The sequence below is a fragment of the Dipodomys merriami genome, unplaced genomic scaffold, assembly GCF_024711535.1.
Source record: "Dipodomys merriami isolate MVZ:Mamm:240054 unplaced genomic scaffold, mDipMer1.0.p SCAF_104, whole genome shotgun sequence".
Taxonomy (NCBI): domain Eukaryota; kingdom Metazoa; phylum Chordata; class Mammalia; order Rodentia; family Heteromyidae; genus Dipodomys; species Dipodomys merriami.
In genome coordinates, this window is record NW_027202316.1 from 2,000,001 (window position 1) to 2,015,283 (window position 15,283).

Genomic DNA, 15,283 nt, shown 5'->3' on the forward strand with positions numbered 1-15,283 from the left:
ATTGGACTGTCATAAGGTGGAAAAAATAAAGTTCTCGGAGATGTTTTTATCTGAAGACTTCCAAATGCTGTAGTCTCCCAGGCAGTTGGGGCCGGCCTCAGCATTGTAATATTTGGAGTCAAGGTTACCACTGCATGCTGTGTGTGAGACTGAGTTACTGTGCCAGTTTTATGTTACTTCAAAAAAGTACCTGACAACAAGTTTAAAGGTAGAAAGTTTATTCTGACTCATAGTTTAAGAGATTTCAAACTATGGCCTCCTGTCCCTGTACTTTGGTCCTGAGGCAAGGTTGAGCATCACACTGGAAATTGGGGACAGTGAAACATTGTTCAGCTCATGGCAATCAGGAAGTATGGGGCATGATATAAGAAGTGACCAGAGCAAGATATGACCCCCAAAGACCCCCTCTCCCCACCAAGTGACCTACATTCTCCAGTTGGGTCCCACCTCCAGAAATTTCCAGCACCTACTCATGTGATATCCCAGCAAAGGACAAAGGCTTGAGCATAAGAACCTCTTGGGGACATTTGCACAGAGGAGGCTTCAATAATGGGTGTTGTTTGGCGTTTTTGCTGTAGTTTATAGAAAATTGGATGGGTCATGTCTCAGATCTCTGGAAAAAATGTCTACATAAGTATACAGGTGGACCCACTGCAACAAGGAGATGTACAAAATGCTATGTTGAAAATGAACTTTACAACTTTGGCAGGGGAGGGGAGTATAGGAGGGCAGGGTGCTAGGGGAAAAACAAAGGAGGAGGCAACAACGCTTGAAAAGAAATGTACTTATTACCTTGCTCATGTAATTGTAACCCTTCTATATGGTATTTTCACAATAAAAAGCTTATTTAAATAAAGAAAATAATTAGCTATCTAAGATGTAAATCTTTATTTCAGTCTTTTTTAAATTGAGTAATCTGTTCAAAGGTTGTCCCCATTGTTTATACCAGACCTGTTGAAAGGCTTTTGGAATAACAGAAGGGAAGAATGAATTCCTCTCTCAAAGACTGTACCTTTTAACCTGGCCCTGGGTGCTGGTTCATACTTGTACCTATGCTTCTCAGTAGGCTGGGATGTATAGAATTATGGTTTAAAAGCCAGCATGGGCAGAAGAGTTCATGATACTTCATCTCCAAACACTGGCAAAAAAACAGGGCTTGAGGTATGGCTACCATGATTGAATGCCAGCCAAACAAGGAAGCTGAGCAAGCCCAAAGCCCTGAGTTCAAAGCCTATTAGTGTTAAAAAGAAGAAGAAGCAAAAGCAAAAGCAAAAGAGTGTACTGTTTGGAGGGGAGAGAGGCAAACAAGTAACTATGATAAAAGAATGTAATAATATTCTGAGATATGCAGGGATATCCTGAGAACAGCCAGAAGGAACCAAATCTGCTTTGGAGAGAAAAACCATTTGAGCTGATTTATTAATACCGAGGAACATTTTATTCATTAATTTGTTTGATTCAAAAGCCATGCTCATTCTACTTGTGGTCAGAGTATCTTTCTTATCTATCAATGTATAAATATATTAATATGTTTATATATGTATAAATATAGAATTTATATTTATAAAATAATATGAAAATATGTATACACATATGTATACATATATATGTATATGCACATGTATACATATGTATATACATGTATATATAAATATGTACATGTATATGTATAGATGCATAAAAGTATCTCTAGTACAAAAGAGCTTCGGTTCAACATGTCAGTTTGTGAGTGCAATGTTTCTTGATCAGTGTCATCCTTTCCACCATTCTCCCCATCTTTCCCAACCACATCCATCCCCACAGGTTACCAACTTCTATTTTCAAATCTCTGCATTGAATATTGTGACTACATTTTCCCACTCTTCCTATCTCCATTCATCTGTCCCTCTCCTCCCCTTGACCTCCTTCCATGGGATATAATACATTCCAGCTTCCTGGTATTCATTGTGTTATAGTGTAAGTTGTTCAGAGGAGTTGTGGCATTGGAATTTGAGGCTGATCTTAAAGGCTGCAGTCTGAGAGAAAGGCAGTAAATGGCTAGGCTAGGGGAGGCACATGGTCCAACACCAGCAAGAAGGTTCCTAGACATGCTGAGGGGGGCCTCACATTGACTTCTTTGAATAATTAGAGGTTTTAAACTGAAAGTCAACTGCAGCTAATTGAAGTGGAGGATGAAAAGAAGAAATACTTTCTGTCATCAATGTTTAGGGATAAAAATAATTGTCCTAACCCCAGACCTCTTGATCACGTCCTTAGACTGAGAAACCACACCCTGGATGAAATTCAGTGAAGACTGGCAGCCGTGCCACCCACCACAGACCTGATTAAAGCCTCCGTGGCCACAGCTGGCCCCAGAGATGACATTATAATAGCAACGGATGGACATCCCAATTCAGAGAAGAGGAGAGAAATCACTTCTCAAGTGCCTGGGTTTTTAGCACAGCTCCAACTCCTGGGAGTTAGAGTTAGAGTTACATTTAGTCTTTTAGCCTTGGCCAACTTTTTGGTCTGAAAGCCAAAATGATGATGATGATAATAATCAATGAAAAATAATAATAAATGAAAAAAGTTTAGTTTCAAAAGTTTAACAGAGGACTGGGAAGGTAGCACAGTGGTAGAGTGCTTGCCTCATATGCATGAGGCCCTGAGTTCGATTCCTCAGCACCACATAACAGAAAAAGCAAGAAGGGGTGCTGTGGCTCAAGGGGTAGAGCGTGAGCCTTGAGCTGAAGAGCTGAGGGACAGAGCCCAGGCCCAGAGTTCAAGCCCCATGCCTGACAAAAAGGACAAGTAGGCTCCTTGCAACCTAAGTCTGTCTTACAAAATAAGAATAGGATTTCAATGAATTATTTAAATTATTTAAATTTAAGTCACAGGAGGTCACCTTCCTCAACTCTGACGTGTGTCTAGGTCTTTCATGGCCATCTTTGAGCTTAAAAAGTTAAAGAGAATATGATTCTGGAATATAGTAAATACTGACATCAAGAATTACAAAGAATTACAGTGAAGAGTAAATATTAGTAGATACAAATAAAAATTACGATAGTCAATAGTAGTAAAAATTATAGTATTAAAATTATAAGTTATATTTTAAACAAGGATGACAGCAGTTCCCACTGAAAGACTAGGCAGGGTAGGCAAATTAAGGGGGGAATGTAGTCATAATATTCAATACATATCCTGTGAAATTAAGAAAATTGAGGAAAGAAGATGGATTGGGAGGAGGAAGAGAAGGATGAAAGGAGTGTCATTGATCAAGGTGTGTTGTACTCATAAACTTGAAGGGTAAGGAGGTGAGTTGGATCAGGATATTGTTTTGCATGTATTGAAATATCACAATGAAAGGCCCTCCTGTAGAACTAATATATGCTAACAAAAATTGAAAAGAAAAAGTTAGAAAGATTGAGAACTGAGGATCACAGTTCAAAGCCAGCTAGGGCAGCAAAGTCTGTGAGACTTTTTATTTCCAATAAACTACTCAGAGAAACACGGAAGTGGCACTGTGGCACAAGTGGTAGAGCACTAACCTTGAGCAAAAGAAACCCAGAGACAGTCTCTAGCCCCAGAATTCAAGCCTCAGGACAGGCAAAAAATATCATTTGTTAGGAAATGGAAAGGCTTGGAAAGAATTATATTAAGTGAAGTAAGCCAGGCCCAAAGAAACATAGGTCCCATGGTTTCTTTTATTTGCAATAACTAGTATATGTCTAGGACAAGCAGGAAAGGTCAGATAAGGTGATGTTAGGTGAAATGAACCCCAAGATAGGGACACAAGTGGTTTTTTTCTTCCTTGCTATTGTTTCTAACGTATTTATAATGTACCATGTGATTTTTTTTTGTTGCTTTGTATGTCCCTTTCCCTTGGTATAACCCCTGTTTTCACTGTATTTGATGTTGGTATAATTTGGGGAAGGGAAGGGAAAAAATTTTTAAATAGGGGTACAGATTGACCCATTGCAACAATGAGATGTACAAGACAGTATGTCAAAAAATGAACTTTACAATTTAGGCTGGGGGTGGGGGTGGGGAGGTGTGGAGAATATAGTTGTGGAGGTGGGAAGGAAGGGAAGGTAGAGGAAAAACAAAGGAGGAGGCAACAATGCTGGATAGGAAATGTACTCATTACCTTGCTCATGTAACTGTAACCCCTCTGTACAGTATTTTCACAACATAAAACTTAATCAAAAATCATAACAGCTTGATAACCATTTTACATTTCAATTTCTACATTTTTTTCTTTTTCTCTCTGAATGTGTGCCTCTTTTGTTCCTTTTTTAAAAATGTTATCTTTAATTAGGTCCACAAAGGGGTTTCAATTCAATACCTCCATGAAATGAAAAACTGCATGCCTGTATGTATGTATGTATGTGTGCATGTATATATGTGTGTATGTGTGTATGTATGTATTTTTGTGGTTCTGGGAATTGAACCCACAATAGGCAAGCATATCTAGTACTTGAAGTATGCCTCCAGCCCTTTTGTTTCTTTAATTTTTTTTGAGACAAGGTTTCACTAATTTTGCCCAAGATAGCTTTGAACTTCCACCTTCTGAATACTTGGGATTATAGGCATGTGTTACTAAAATTAAATATTATTATTTTGGGGCAGTACTTTGGTTGCTCAGGTGGTGCTCTACTACTTGATCTATGCCTCTAATCTAGTTTTTTGCTGGTTATTTGGAAATGGAGTGTTTCAAGCTTTTCTGTTCTGCTTAGCTTTGAACTGTGATCCTCCATATAGCTAGGGTTACAAGCATCAGCCATCAACACCCAGCCAAACAAAATCTTTTCATCTATGTGATTGACTATATTTTCATACTGTGTAAGTATAAACAACTTAACCAAATAGTTCTTTTTCACATACTGTGGAAATGCTTGTGACTTTCTGAAGTGCAGTAAATCAGTAGCTTTAAAAAATGTTTAAATCCTGGTAAGTAGCAAATCCATCAACCCAAATGTCCACCAATAGAAATAGGCTAAATTCTCTCTATTACTCTGTCAAGCATGCTCCTAAGATGTCAGCCTAGGCTGTATGCCAAAATCACCTAAAGCAATCAGCAGATTCTTCTTCATGACTTGTTCTTCTCCCCAACACTCTCTTTCTTATTTTTTTAACTGATACACAATTTGGGCATCTGAGTTTCTGCCTAAATAAACTATATCACAATCCATTGCCCTAGAATAATATTCAACAGTACTGGAGTGGGGTGGGTTGAGATTCAGTATCACATGAAATTCACATACAAATGCATTTGTTATGACACTAATTTTAGTGGATGTCAGGTGCAATCTTATGTGTGTATATTTATGTGAAGAAAACTAAAAGAATCTCCACTCTTCTATGTTTTTTAGCTACTAATCATTCATAGTGATAATTGATTTAGGTAAAACAAAGAAGCTTTTGTATTAACCAACTTAAAAAAATTCAAGTTCTATAATCTTTGCCATATTTAAATCGGACTTTTGCTTATCCTTGTGGATATTATTATGACAGTTATTTTAACAGTTTACATTTCTTCACATTTCTATCTTGACTAGAGAGGTTACCCATTAAGAAATGTAGGTAATTCTTTTGCCTTGTGGTAGTTATGTTTTATAAAGTAGGCTCAAACAATTATTCACTCCTGGACTTTTTTTTTTTTAAAAGGAGTTACTGTCCTCTCCTTCCCCATCTATGCCCGAGATACCTGTCTACACTCTACCTGTGTCTACTGAAATATGCCAGGTCCTCAGAGAGTACCTCCAACTTACTCCTAAACAACTATGGCATTATTTTCATGTGAATAGTGGGGAGAGAAAAGGAGAGGGACAAAAGTAAAACCTCATGTACCAAGTGAAAGGTAGAGTTTAGCTATTATCTAATGAATTCTATCACCGTTGCAGCCAATCTTGATAATCGTTTTAAAAGAATTTTTTTCAATTGCAGGCTATGGGGGTGAGGGTGGAGGTGGAGGTGGGTAGATAGGGTAGGACAAAGAGGGTGATGTCCTGGAGGTGAAACCCATCCACACCAAAACAAAATGAAACAATAAGAACCACAAAATGCAGATATGTGGAAGAGAACAGTATCATCCAGGCTCTGTACCCAAGTTGTGTTGAGAAAATTCTGAAAGTTCTTGCATACACGACCTGCTCCATGACTACTGATTGTACCTTTTTCTTCATTTCATTCTCCTTTTAGAAACAATCAATGTATCTGGAAAACAGCTAAAAGCAGGGCACAGATAGAGCGAGGTATGAATAACTGTATTCAAAGATAAGTATATAAACCCTTTAGAAGTCTATTCCAGTGGCCTCAATAATTACTCCAAAATTCAGTAATTATTCAGGTAACTGTAGGTCATATCATAGTTTAACAGGAAGGTTAAATTTGCCTGACTGTTTAAAGTAGAATCTGGATTCAAGGAGGTATGGATTACAATTCTAGCGGAAAGAAGTTGAAATTTTTCTGGGCAAATGGAGACACTTGCTTCTTCTAGCTGAAGCTTCTTTCTGCTTGAACATGCTCAAGCATGGAGAAAATAGTCTAAAGTTGAGTTAGATGGTGACCGATATAGCTTTTCTTTTTTGTTTTTGTTTTGTCAGTCTTAGGGCTTGAACTCTGGGTTTGGGCACTGTCCCCGAGTTCTTCAGCTCAAGACGAATGCTCTACCACTTGAGCTACAGCACGACTTCCAGTTTTCTGGTGGTTTATTGGATATAAGAGTCTCATGGATTTTCCTGCCTGAGGTTGGCTTTGAACCGCGATTCTCATATCTCAGCCTCCTTAGTAGCTAGGATTACAGGCATGAGCCACCAGTGCCAGGCTGACAGATATATCTTTAAAGACAATTAATGTACACAATCTGGTCTGGAAAAATCACAAACTGCCATCAATTCAACTGTATGCTCTTGACTAGTTCTCTTTTAATGTAAAAAGTTCTAAAAGATGATTATATAGAAATATCAGTAGGGAAACAATAGACAGTAGAACAAGTACAAACTCAGAGTTGAGGTCCAACTAGAGATACGGGTTACTAAGTTGAGAAGCTCACACACATACACAAACATAATAGCATATAGCATAGAATGGAGTAGAATAGAAAATAGAACAGAATGGGATGGAATGGAAGAATATACAGACAGATAGATGCAGAGATACTGGAGAGGATGTCAGGGCTTCAGCCATGGCTGGGGCTTGGAACCAATTCAAGGATCTCCCCTTGAGGAAATGGTGTTTGGGCTGAAGTTTGGGATAACTTACAGCTCATGTTCAGAAACTTGGACTTGATTTGGGAGAGGGTGAATCTGAGCAGGACATGGCCCAGCTTCCCTCACACCAGCGTGGCTCTGGATCTAAGGGTACACAGAGAACAACCATTCATTTTAAAAAATATAATTTTATTGTCACTATTAGGTGCTTGTACAGATGAGGTTACCATTTCATAAGCTAGATAATGAGTACATTTCTTTTTCTGGAAACTATCACTCATTTCTTTGCTTTCCCCCAATTCCCCGCTTCTACCCATGCCCACAACTTACAATCATTCTTCAGAGAGGAGGTGCTGGTCCAATCAGAAACCACAAGACAGACTAAAGAAAAACTTGGTTAGTAAAACCCTTCTGCCTTGTAGATGGGATGAAGAGGTTTGGAAGACTCAACAGAAAGGCATTTTCAGCTTGACTATAATGTAGTTGTCCCAGCCATATCCTAATATAGACATATAATATTACATAGAGTCGAATCATGTGGCTATGCAATATGACTCACTATATAATGTAATATCATATAATGTTATATTTTATATAATAATAACATTATGATATGGGGTATATTATCTATACAGCCATATTATAATATGGAACAGCCATGTTATATGCCTGGAACAGCCATATTATACCCAGAATGTTTATTTCAGAGATGTTTCTATCTTTGGGGTATCAATGGTGTCCTAAAGATGTCTGCCTGGCTATCACTCTTGTGATAGTTAATTTTCATAAATGAGCTGATGAGAATATGCTCGATCTCTTGCCCACCAGGGCACAGAGATGAAGGGAAAAATGAAGTAGACTGGCTGATAAAATTCAAGCAAGTGGTTTAAGCTTGCTGATAATGACACCTATAAGGAGACTTTGATATTAAATTCACTCAATTGTAGACTTGTGTTTGGGGGAAAAAAACACCTGATTATCTCAGACACCGATATCTCTGCCAGAACCCAAAAAACATGAATAGGGTCAGACAGGCAATACAAGTGTGGAGTTTCTAGCTGGGAACACGTAGCTCCTGCCTATAACTCTAGCAGCTCAGGAGGCTAAGATGTGAAGATCAAAGCCAGCTGGCCAGGAATGTTCATGAGACTCTTATCTCTAATAAATTACTCAGAAAAAGCTGTAAGTAGCACTGTGGCTCAAGAGGTAGAGCATTAGCCTTGAGCACAAAGATACTCAGAGACAGCGCCCAGGCTCTGAATCCATTCCAGGGCTGGTAAAAAAAAAAAAAAAAAAGAAAAGAAAATATAGATTTTCAAGTGGATTGGAGTGTGCGAGTGTAGAAGAGCTCACTTCCTTTCTGTTTATCAATATTGTTTAGCTGAAAATAGTTGCTCACTGGTAGATCCATCAGAAAACTTGGTAGAGCAATGTGAACGAAATAGTAGTTAAGTATTTGCTAGCCAGAGGGTGGACCTGGTTCGTACCTGGCAGTTATCTTCCAGCAGAATGCAAGTACCTGTTTTCTTATTCCAACCTCAACAACTTGTTCTCTTATCAGAATGCATTTCAAACCACGTGAAGGCCAAGAAAGAACAAAATATAAAATGCATCTACAGCCTATACCTTCATAGAGACAAAACCATGGGTATGGCCCGGAATGGGACCACATCCTAAAACCAAGACTCTCAAGCTGAATGGCAGTGCTACCAGAGAGAATAGGATGAAGTTTAGTAGGAGACACCCCCCACTGAGAATATGGACTTGTATCTTTATGAAAATTGAGGATGTCGCAGGCATATTCAAAGCCACAGTCAGGTAGATTTCATTGATTGGAAACCAAAAATCTGTCTCCACGAGTGGCTTTTTCCCCCCAACTTGATTCCTTTGAAGAGGCCCGAGGGAATGACACTGTAAGTTGATGCTGCAGGAAACTGGTCTTGCCGAGCCTGTGCCATTGATCAACTGCCCAGATCCCTGCCAGGCCTGTGCTTAGGTTTCAGCTCTGAAGTCTGCATTGTCCAGACAAAGGAGCAGAGGCTTCTCTCAGAGACCTGCTTGGAATATAGCCACCTTCCCACCTACCCAGGACTCCAGTCTCCTCCTGTTTCTTCCTTCAGACCTCTCCTTCTGGGTTTCTTGGGTGAACACTTAGAAGCCACTTAAGTTGTCTTGTAGACTTCATGTGCTATCCACACATGGGTCACCCATGTTCCCTCCCTGGATACCCTACACCCCAAGATTTCCATGCAAGTTCCTAGTTCCAGTTATGTGCATTCCTGGAGGGTGCAGCCCTGCTTGTTGAAGATAGCCTGGGGTAGAGGATAACAGAAGGGGTCCCCTGCATTTGTAATAAGGATCCTGGACACCTTGTAATATGCTGGTTCTTTCTTTTCCACTACTCTAGCCAAACCTAGATTTCTTTCTTTCCTTCCGTCCTTCCTTCCTTCCGTCCTTCCTTCCTTCCTTCCTTCCTTCCTTCCTTCCTTCCTTCCTTCCTTCCTTCCTTTCTTCCTTCCTTCCTTCCTTCTTTCCTTCCTTCCTTCCTCTTCCTCCTCTGTTTTATTTTTGAGCCAGTATTGGGGCTTGAACTCAGGGCCCCATGCTTTCCCTTAGTTTTTCCACTCAAGGCTGGTGCTCTATCACCTGAAGAGTAGCTCGACTTTCAGCTTTCAGTGGTTAATTACAGATAAGAGTCTCATGGGCTTTTCTGCCCTGGTTGGCTTCAAACCTAAGTCCACAGATCCTAGTCTCCTGAGTAGCTAAGATTATAGGCATGAGTCACCAACATCCAGCTCAATCTTAAATTTCTACTCAAGGATGTCTTGGGTGAACAAAGCCAGGAACTATCAGAGCTGTCTGCCTTTACATAAGGTTTTTAGGTTGTCTAATTAACACTTTGAATGCATTTACTACACTGTCACTCCCAGTGTTAGAATAGAGGTGGGCATTATTCAAAACACTTTACCTCTGGCCACACTGGGCCACCTGACTTGAAGCAGATACAGATATTTATGCCAAAAGGAAAAAATGCTTTACTCAGTCAGTGTCTCCTCAATAGTATGCAACAGAGCTGACATCTAAACACACTCAGGCCTTTTGTCCCAAGTCAATGCTTGTCAAAAACCACACCCTAGTCAGAGCATACATACAGCCATGGCCCATTGATTAACCAGAGCGGTTTCCTGTTTCTTTCTCCTTCATCTGTTGCAAATGGTTGATTTTATAATGAATTCAAAGACTCTTTTCCCTCCTGCCATTTGAGTTGTATAAGCTCTAGTCGTTGGGGTTTAGGAAGTAGAGGGTGAGTGAGGGATGAAGGTTGAAGCTGGGAGCCCTTGTGGAACTGTCTCTGAGGGATCTCTCATAGTTACATGTGAATCCGAATGCCACACAGGGCTCCTCACCATATCTTTTAATGACCTGGCTCTAAGGTGGTACGGCAGTAGGTCTGGGATTGGGCCCAGTGCCAGGATGATGTTGATAGGGGTGGTTACTCTGGGAAGCACTTAGCCTAAGAAATTGTATGCGTTGTCAGTTTTAAGCATTGACCATATAGGTGGTGGAGAAACATTAAAATCTCTGGGCAGAGCCTTTCGAGAAGCAACTGCTTCTTTTCATTGACTCTGAAGTCCTCCATCCAAAGAGTTTTGCTGCCTGTTCAAATACAAATAAGAGATCCCAGGAAAAGAGGGGATGTAAAGGATGGAGAATCCTGGAACTATCAAAGGAGCACTTCAACAATGCCCTCCCTATTTTGTTTGTTTCTTATTTGAATCTGTTCGATGAGGCTAAGATGGGATGAGCCGTTCTTAGAAGACCTGTGTAATATATATTTTTCCTTTTCTGATTTTTTTCACATTCTGAATTGAAATCTGAACTGACTTGCGTGAATTCTAACTTTGCACTTGAGGAAATCTTCCTGTATTTTTGCTTTCCTGTCTGATGTTATCTTGGTGCTAAAGAAGAGGAAGGTAGGATCCATTACCCTAAAATATGACAAAAATCTTTTCAGCCTTTTCTCTTTCCTATGATCTCCACAGAGAATAGCACAGGAGAGAGGGGCAGAAGGGGATGAGGGCCAATCAGAGTGGCTCATGGGTTAAATCTTCACTCTTGCCTTATCTCATATCTTTAAGACAAGACCTGGAACAGACCCTTTCTAGTCAGTGGAAGTCATGGCTAGTTAGTCTCAGACTCTCAGTCACAGGTGCCTATCAGGAGAATCATGTCCTAAAATAGTCTCACATGGAGGTTTCACTGCTCTCTCCTGGTGTGGACACAACTTGGTATTTGAGGACCCAGTGACAGTAGTCCTTCTGGCTCCATCTTGGTCTGGATTTAACTGAAGTTGATCATTTAGGCATGGACGTCTCTCTTGCAAAACAAAGTTGGAGATAAAATTGTGGTGGTGGTGTTAGTGAGGAATGGAGAGTACAAACAAATACTCCAACTTTGCAAAGTTATTATTTTCATTGACAGAAAGAAAAAGTTCCAAGATGGTTGGAGCAACAATTATCAAACATGTTTGACCGTCAGGTGACCTTTGCCATTTCTTCCCAGATGTCTCTCTTTACATTTTGCATTTCAGTGGCTCATGCTTATTTGAGGAGGTCTGTATTTTCTGAGTTCTGGTTGATTCCTTTCAAAGGGCAAGTTCTGTTTTTGGCATTTTAGAAGGATGTTTTGAACATGAAAAACACCACTATCCAACAGAGCAATCGATGCAAATGGAAACATTGGGTTGCAGTCACCGTATTGTGTCACCATAACATCCACATGTTCGAAAGAATGAGAAAACTAATGGATGGTGGAGCTTGCGCTGGGCATTGGAGATATCTCAGATCACATTGTAGTTGCCAACACATTGCTTTTGAAATACAGAAAAATCAAACATTCCTGTTTCTATTAGGAATCTTGTAATTAAAAATTCTGAAGTAGGCTGGGCATCAGTGGCTCATGCCTCTAATCCTAACTACTCAGAAGGCTGAGATCTAAGGATCTTGATTCAAAACCAGCCCAGGCAGGAAATTCCTGCCAAACACCAAAAAAGCTGGAAGCAGAGCTGTGGCTCATGTGATAGAGCAGTAGCCTTGAACTGTAAAAGCTCAGAAACAGTAAGCTCAGGGACAATGCCTAGGTCTTAAGTTCAAACTGCAGATGTGGCACACACATGCACACACACACACACACACACACACACACACACACACACACACATACACACACACATACACACACCCCTATTGTAATTAGACTTAAGAATATAGGGGCTGGCTCAGTGGTAGAGTGCTTGCCTTGCATGCATGAGGTCCTGGGTTTGATTCCTCAGCACCACAGAAGCAGCAAAAACTGGAAGTGGCGCTGTGGCTCAAGTGGTAGAGCATTAGCCTTGAGCTCAATTGCTGAGGGACAGTGCCCAGGCCCAGGGTTCAGGCCCAATGACCGACAAAAAAGAAAAAAGAAAAAGAAAAGTGAATATAATTCATGAGTAGACATTAAGGCTAGAATAGATCTCATGCTAAAATAGGAGAGGATGAAACAGAGGGTTTATTTCAACATTTCTATTTTGTGTGGTGTCTGTTTTGGCAGGGAGGAGGGAAGTGGGATTGAAGACAGGGAAACTGGAAAAAAATGTATGCATAATAGTCAAAATGCACATGACTGGTGTTTTGACAGCAAAAGTCCTGGCCTGGTGTGAACAAGATGTACTGGAGATGAATGAGGAGAGAGAGAGAGAGAGAGAGAGAGAGAGAGAGGAGAGAGAGAGAGAGAGAGAGAGAGAGAGAGAGAGAGAGAGAGAGAGAGAGAGAGAGAGAGAGAGAGAGAGAGAGAAATAGAGAGAAATAGAGAGAGAGAGGGAGGGAGGGAGGGAGGGAGGGAGGGAGAGAGAGAGAGAGATAGGCAGATATAAGTGCTTGAGTCTTAAAGAATTGAGCATGAATATCATGCTAAACATTTATATTTCCATAGGAAAAATGGGGCTACTGTAGATTTGTCAGCTAGGGATGACAAGATGAAAACTGTTTTTAAAAATTAATGAGGAAATGGTAGTTGGTGTTGGCTGAAGATGGAGGGGCAGAGCCAAAGAAATCCAAAGACTTTGGCAGTGCTGGCTGGCTGGGTTAGCATGGTAGACAGGGTCTTCCATGGGTTATGCTTTGTGTTCCTGATATGTTGCTTCTTTCATCTCCTAGTCTCTGATATTTCAGTCTCTATTTCTTCTTCAACCTTTCTCCTCTCTTTGGCCTCCTTCACTGGCTTCCTTTCCTTGGCTCACCATGAATGTTCCCTGGAATTTTTTTCCCCATGCTATTCTTTCTCATCCTCCACTGTCTTGGCTTCAGCCATAATCCACATAAACATTTATCCCAAATTTATGGCTCTATTCTGGATCTCTACCCAGCTGACCTTTCCTGAGTGTTCAAGTGCCTCTTGAACATCCCCACCAAACATATCACCAGCACTTTAAAATTTATGTCGACACCAATGCACATCATTACTAGGTTCCTAACCAGGCTCTGCTCCCCATCTCTTCTGTTTGGCAATGGCAATAAGATCCTCTGAGTTACAGAAGCTCAGACTCCCAGACCCTCATCCAAAGTAACTGTCTTCTTCCCAGCTCTAAAGCCATAAATGAAAAGTAGCTTGGCTATCTTTCTTTGTGCTCTTACGTTGTCAACAACTCTCCTCTCCTTTCCTCTCTCTCCTCTCTTCTCCTTTGTTCTCCTCTACTCCCCTTCCCTCCACTTCCCTCTCCTGTTCCCTCCTGTCCTCTCTCCTCTCCTCTCTTTTTTTCTCTTCCCTCCTCTCTTCTTTGCTCCCATTTCTATGTATACATAAAAGCCTGTACCTTGCCTCTTCACACCTTCTGAGAAGCAAGACATTTTCATTTCTCCCTCCCTCAATCCACTCGGACAAATCACTTCCACCTTCTAAGGCCCCTTCCAAGCATGAAAGTAGTGCTCCATGAAGATTTTCCAGATGTTTCTACCATGACGCCATCCTCATTTTGGATTCTCATGGTGGTTATAATTTTAGTTCTATGCACAGTGCACGTGTGTGTGTGTGTGTGTGTGTGTGTGTGTGTGTGTGTGTGTGTGTGTGTGTGTGTGTGTGTGTGTGTGTGTGTGTGTGTGTGTAGCTTCTTCATGGATCAAGAAATTGTCTTCAGGACCTTTGTTTTCCATGCACCTATCGGATGGCCTACACACGGCTGACATTCCATTGTTATGATAGAAAATACATGAATCCACATAAAAGCATGAAAGGAAAGCTGACCAGCTATCTTGACAAGTCACATGATCAAGAGTTAAAAGATAGTTGATGCTATTGTAGAGAGGTTACTTTTAGAAACATACTCAATGGATCCATAGTCCCTTTTAACACTTGTTCAGTACACAGGTAAGTTGTAAGGACATAGATACTATTGGCCTTAGGTAAGAAAATATTTTTACTTATAGTATATGAGATCATTCTGTACAGGATCATAGTTATTCCTTTGCCATATGTAGCTTGCTCAAATTCAGTTTATTCTGTAAGGAGCCCAAACAGAGGATTCTGCCTCATTCGCTGCTCAAGACCTTTTGTTTGTTTTATTTTGTGTAGGAGGAAATAATGTTAGCCTAAGTAGGTTATTTCAAAACATGCAAGTTGAACAGTAATTCTCTTTCCTTCAACTCGTTTCTCTGGCTGACTGGGACCAAGAGATATTTATGGCCTGAAGCAGTCCAAAGTCTGGTTTATGTATTAGTAATACTCTCTGACTCTGCAGGACAAGTGGAGTTAGAGCTCATGCTCCACGCCTTGCAAGGCCCTATGTAATTTTCAGATCTTCCTGGGTTTTTAGTAATGACCTGGCAATCCAAACAATTTGGTTTAAAAAACTGTCAGAGGTCATCTTACCCTCTTTGGTCTTCCATAATTAAAACCTAGAAACTGCATTACAAATGCTAAGCAGGCCATTCAGATACGAATGTAAATATAAAATGTGCACTTTTATAGGGTCGAGGCTTCAGGAATGCACAAAATTGTAATTCTTGGTGTCTGCTCACTGCTTATAACCTCCCAGATCCCTAGTAGCGTCTCTTAAA